Genomic DNA, 6,213 nt, shown 5'->3' on the forward strand with positions numbered 1-6,213 from the left:
GGTGTATTTTTTCTTCTAAAATAGAGCTTGTTTTTTCGCCAATTTCTCTTTAAATTCGACTCTTTTGTGTTCTTTGGTTTTAGAATCTGTTAGTTCTCACTAATATACGTCCTTTTATCCAAAAAGAACTAGAGTTTCTGTTTAATTTGCTCCAGTATAGAGAAACTTGAAATTATGAGAAAAAAACTCTTCTCTAAAAAGTCTTCTATTTTTGAAGATATTGGAAATAATAGATATTTTGTTTTTTGTTGACTTTTTTCTAGTTTTCTCAGTTGTACCAACCTAATGAACTGTGAATTGTACCAAAATTCCGTCGAAATCGTAAAATTGCAACAATTGTTGTCATTTTCAAGGAATTTCAGTCTTTTGATTGTTAGGTACATATTTTTATTTTTTCTCTAGCTCCCAATGAAAAAATTTTTGGTTTCTTAGGCTTTGTTGGTGTTACCCACACTCACAGTGCCTATGAAGACGGTCGAATCGTATGTAATCTCGGTTTTGTCTCTTTTTTGATTATTTCGTAGTTAGGAGAACTAGGTGTCTTTTTTCTTCTAAAATAGAGCTTCTTTTTTCGCCAATTTCTCTCTAAACTTGACTCTTTTGTGTTCTTTGGGTTTAGAACCTGTTAGTTCTCACTAATATACGTCCTTTTATCCAAAAAGAACTAGAGTTTCTGTTTAATTTGCTCCAGTATAGAGAAACTTGAAATTATGAGAAAAAAACTCTTCTCTAAAAAGTCTTCTATTTTTGAAGATATTGGAAATAATAGATATTTTGTTTTTTGTTGACTTTTTTCTAGTTTTCTCAGTTGTACCAACCTAATGAACTGTGAATTGTACCAAAATTCCGTCGAAATCGTAAAATTGCAACAATTGTTGTCATTTTCAAGGAATTTCAGTCTTTTGATTGTTAGGTACATATTTTTATTTTTTCTCTAGCTCCCAATGAAAAAATTTTTGGTTTCTTAGGCTTTGTTGGTGTTACCCACACTCACAGTGCCTATGAAGACGGTCGAATCGTATGTAATCTCGGTTTTGTCTCTTTTTTGATTATTTCGTAGTTAGGAGAACTAGGTGTCTTTTTTCTTCTAAAATAGAGCTTCTTTTTTCGCCAATTTCTCTCTAAACTTGACTCTTTTGTGTTCTTTGGGTTTAGAACCTGTTAGTTCTCACTAATATACGTCCTTTTATCCAAAAAGAACTAGAGTTTCTGTTTGATTGGCTCCAGTATAAAGAAACTTGAAATTATGAGAAAAAAAACTCTTCTCGAAAAAGTCTTCTATTTTTCAAGATATTGGAAATAATAGATATTTTGTTTTTTGTTGACTTTTTTCTAGTTTTCTCAGTTGTACCAATCATATGAACTGTGAATTGTTTCAAAATTCCGTCGGAATCGGAAAATTGCAAAAATTGTTGTCATTTTCAAAGGATTTCAGTTTTTTGATAGATAGGTGCATATTTTTTACTTTTTCTCTAGCTCCCAATGGAAACTATTTCAGTTTCTTAGGGTTTATCGGTGTTAATCACTTTCACACTGTGTTTGGTGACGGCCGATTAGGTTGTAAATTCGGGATTGTCTCTTTTTTGATCATTTAGCAGTTAGGAGAACTAGGTGTACTTGTTCTTCTAAAATAGAGCTCCTTTTTCAGGCATTTCTCTCAAAACTCGACCATTTTGATTCCTTTGTGTTTAGAACCTCTTAGTTCTCACTAATAAACGTCCTTATACGCAAAAAGAACGAGAGTTTCTGATTTATTGGCTCCAGTATAGAGAAACTTGAAATTATGAGAAAAAAAACTCTTCTCGAAAAAGTCTTCTATTTTTCAAGATATTGGAAATAATAGATATTTTGGTTTTTGTTGACTTTTTCTTGTTTTCTCAGTTGTACCGACCATATGAACTGTGAATTGTACCAAAATTCCGTCGGAATCGGAAAATTGCAAAAATTGTTGACATTTTCAAAGGATTTCAGTTTTTTGATAGATAGGTGCATGTTTTTACTATTTCTCTAGCTCCCAATGAAAAATATTTTAGTTTCTTAGGCTTTACTGGTGATTCTCACTCTCACAGTGTCCTTGGAGACGGCCGATTCGTGTGTAATTTTGGTTTTGTCTTTTTATTGATTATTTCGTAGTTAGGAGAACTGTGTCTTTTTTCTTCTAAAATAGAACTTGTTTTTTCGCCAATTTCTCTCTAAACTTGACTCTTTTGTGTTCTTTGGGTTTAGAACCTGTTAGTTCTCACTAATATACGTCCTTTTATCCAAAAAGACCTATAGTTTCTGTTTAATTTGCTCCAGTATAGAGAAACTGGAAATTATGAGAAAAAAAAACTCTTCTCGAAAAAGTCTTCTATTTTTCAAGATATTGGAAATAATAGATATTTTGTTTTTTGTTGACTTTTTTCTAGTTTTCTCAGTTGTACCAACCATATGAACTGTGAATTGTACCAAAATTCCGTCGGAATCGGAATATTGCAGAAATTGTTGTCATTTTCAAAGGATTTCAGTTTTTTGATAGATAGGTGCATATTTTTACTATTTCTCTAGCTCCCAATCAAAAATATTTTAGTTTCTTAGGCTTTTTTGGTGATTCTCACTCTCACAGTGTCTATAGAGACGGCCGAATTGTATGTAATTTCGGTTTTGTCTTTTTATTAATTATTTCGTTGTTAGGAGAACTAGGTGTCTTTTTTCTTCTAAAATAGAGCTTCTTTTTCGCCAATTTCTCTCTAAACTTGACTCTTTTGTGTTCTTTGGGTTTAGAACCTGTTAGTTGTCACAAGTATACGTCTCTATAGGCAAAAAGAACTAGAGTTTCTGTTTAATTGGCTCCAGTATAGAGAAACTTGAAATTATGAGAAAAAAAACTCTTCTCGAAAAAGTCTTCTATTTTTCAAGATATTGGAAATAATAGATATTTTGTTTTTTGTTGACTTTTTTCTAGTTTTCTCAGTTGTACCGACCATATGAACTGTGAATTGTAACAAAATTCCGTTGGAATCGGAAAATTGCAAAAATTGTTGTAATTTTCAGAGGATTTCAGTTTTTTGATAGATAGGTGCATATTTTTACTATTTCTCTAGCTCCCAACGAAAAATATTTTAGTTTCTTAGGCTTTACTGGTGATTCTCACTATCACAGTGTCCATGGAGACGGCCGATTCGTATGTAATTTCGGTTTTGTCTCTTTATTGATTATTTCCTAGTTAGGAGAACTAGGTGTATTTTTTCTTCTAAATTAGATCTTCTTTTTTCGGCAATATCTCTCGAAACTCGACTATTTTGTCTTCTTTGGGTTTAGAACCTGTTAGTTGTCACAAGTATACGTGTCTACAGGCAAAAAGAACCAGAGTTTCTGTTTAATTGGCTAGAGTATAGAGAAACTTGAAATTATGAGAAAAAAACTCTTCTCGAAAAAGTCTTCTATTTTTCAAGATATTGGAAATAATAGATATTTTGGTTTTTGTTGACTTTTTTCTAGTTTTCTCAGTTGTACCAACCATATGAACTGTGAATTGAACCAAAATTCCGTCGGAATCGGAAAATTGCAAAAATTGTTGTCATTTTCAAAGGATTTCAGTTTTTTGATAGATAGGTGCATATTTTTACTATTTCTCTAGCTCGCAATCAAAAATATTTTAGTTTCTTAGGCTTTACTGGTGATTCTCACTCTCACAGTGTCCATGGAGACGGCCGATTCGTATGTAATTTCGGTTTTGTCTCTTTATTGATTATTTCCTAGTTAGGAGAACTAGGTGTATTTTTTCTTCTAAATTAGATCTTCTTTTTTCGGCAATATCTCTCGAAACTCGACTATTTTGTCTTGTTTGGGTTTAGAACCTGTTAGTTGTCACAAGTATACGTGTCTACAGGCAAAAAGAACCAGAGTTTCTGTTTAATTGGCTCCAGTATAGAGAAACTTGAAATTATGAGAAAAGAATTTCTTCTCGAAAAAGTCTTCTATTTTTCAAGATATTGGAAATAATAGATATTTTGGTTTTTGTTAACTTTTTTCTAGTTTTCTCAGTTGTACCAACCATATGAACTGTGAATTGAACCAAAATTCCGTCGGAATCGGAAAATTGCAAAAATTGTTGTCATTTTCAAAGGATTTCAGTTTTTTGATAGATAGGTGCATATTTTTACTATTTCTCTAGCTCCCAATCAAAAATATTTTAGTTTCTTAGGCTTTACTGGTGATTCTCAGTCTCACAGTGTCCATGGAGACGGCCGATTCGTATGTAATTTCGGTTTTGTCTCTTTATTGATTATTTCCTAGTTAGGAGAACTAGGTGTATTTTTTCTTCTAAATTAGATCTTCTTTTTTCGGCAATATCTCTCGAAACTCGACTATTTTGTCTTCTTTGGGTTTAGAACCTGTTAGTTGTCAAAAGTATACGTGTCTACAGGCAAAAAGAACCAGAGTTTCTGTTTAATTGGCTCCAGTATAGAGAAACTTGAAATTATGAGAAAAAAAACTCTTCTCGAAAAAGTCTTCTATTTTTCAAGATATTGGAAATAATAGATATTTTGTTTTTTGTTGACTTTTTTCTAGTTTTCTCAGTTGTACCGACCATATAAACTGTGAATTGTACCAAAATTCCGTCGGAATCGGAAAATTGCAAAAATTGTTGTCATTTTCAAAGGATTTCAATTTTTTGATAGATAGGTGCATATTTTTACTATTTCTCTAGCTCCCAATCAAAAATATTTTAGTTTCTTAGGTTTTTTTGGTGATTCTCACTCTCACAGTGTCTATAGAGACGGCCGAATTGTATGTAATTTCGGTTTTGTCTTTTTATTGATTATTTCGTTGTTAGGAGAACTAGGTGTCTTTTTTCTTCTAAAATAGAGCTTCTTTTTTCGCCAATTTCTCTCTAAACTTGACTCTTTTGTGTTCTTTGGGTTTTTAACCTGTTAGTTGTATTAAATATACGTGTCTACAGACAAAAAGAACTAGAGTTTCTGTTTGATTGGCTCCAGTATAAAGAAACTTGAAATTATGAGAAAAAAAACTCTTCTCGAAAAAGTCTTCTATTTTTCAAGATATTGGAAATAATAGATATTTTGTTTTTTATTGTCTTTTTTCTACTTTTCTCAGTTGTACCAACTATATGAGCCTTGATTTGTACCAAAATTCCGTCGGAAGTGTAAAATTGCAAGAATTGTTGTCATTTTCAAAGGATTTCAGTTTTTTGATAGATAGGTGCATATTTTTACTATTTCTCTAGCTCCCAATCAAAAAAATTTTAGTTTCTTAGGCTTTTTTGGTGATTCTCACTCTCACAGTGTCTATAGAGACGGCCGAATTGTATGTAATTTCGGTTTTGTCTTTTTATTGATTATTTCGTTGTTAGGAGAACTAGGTGTCTTTTTTCTTCTAAAATAGAGCTTCTTTTTTCGCCAATTTCTCTCTAAACTTGACTCTTTTGTGTTCTTTGGGTTTTTAACCTGTTAGTTGTATTAAATATACGTGTCTACAGGCAAAAAGAACTAGAGTTTCTGTTTGATTGGCTCCAGTATAAAGAAACTTGAAATTATGAGAAAAAAAACTCTTCTCGAAAAAGTCTTCTATTTTTCAAGATATTGGAAATAATAGATATTTTGTTTTTTATTGTCTTTTTTCTACTTTTCTCAGTTGTACCAACTATATGAGCCTTGATTTGTACCAAAATTCCGTCGGAAGTGTAAAATTGCAAGAATTGTTGTCATTTTCAAAGGATTTCAGTTTTTTGATAGATAGGTGCATATTTTTACTATTTCTCTAGCTCCCAATCAAAAAAATTTTAGTTTCTTAGGCTTTTTTGGTGATTCTCACTCTCACAGTGTCTATAGAGACGGCCGAATTGTATGTAATTTCGGTTTTGTCTTTTGATTGATTATTTCGTTGTTAGGAGAACTAGGTGTCTTTTTTCTTCTAAAATAGAGCTTCTTTTTTCGCCAATTTCTCTCTAAACTTTACTCTTTTGTGTTTTTGGGTTTAGAACCTGTTAGTTGTATTAAATATACGTGTCTACAGGCAAAAAGAACTAGAGTTTCTGTTTAATTGGCTCCAGTATAGAGAAACTTGAAATTGTGAGAAAAAAAACTCTTCTCGAAAAAGTCTTCTATTTATCAAGATATTGGAAATAATAGATATTTTGTTTTTTATTGTCTTTTTTCTACTTTTCTCAGTTGTACCAACTATATGAGCCTTGATTTGTACCAAAATTCC

The sequence above is a fragment of the Convolutriloba macropyga genome, chromosome 1 (genome assembly GCF_964194025.1).
Source record: "Convolutriloba macropyga chromosome 1, txConMacr16.3, whole genome shotgun sequence".
In the NCBI taxonomy this organism is placed as follows: domain Eukaryota; kingdom Metazoa; phylum Xenacoelomorpha; order Acoela; family Convolutidae; genus Convolutriloba; species Convolutriloba macropyga.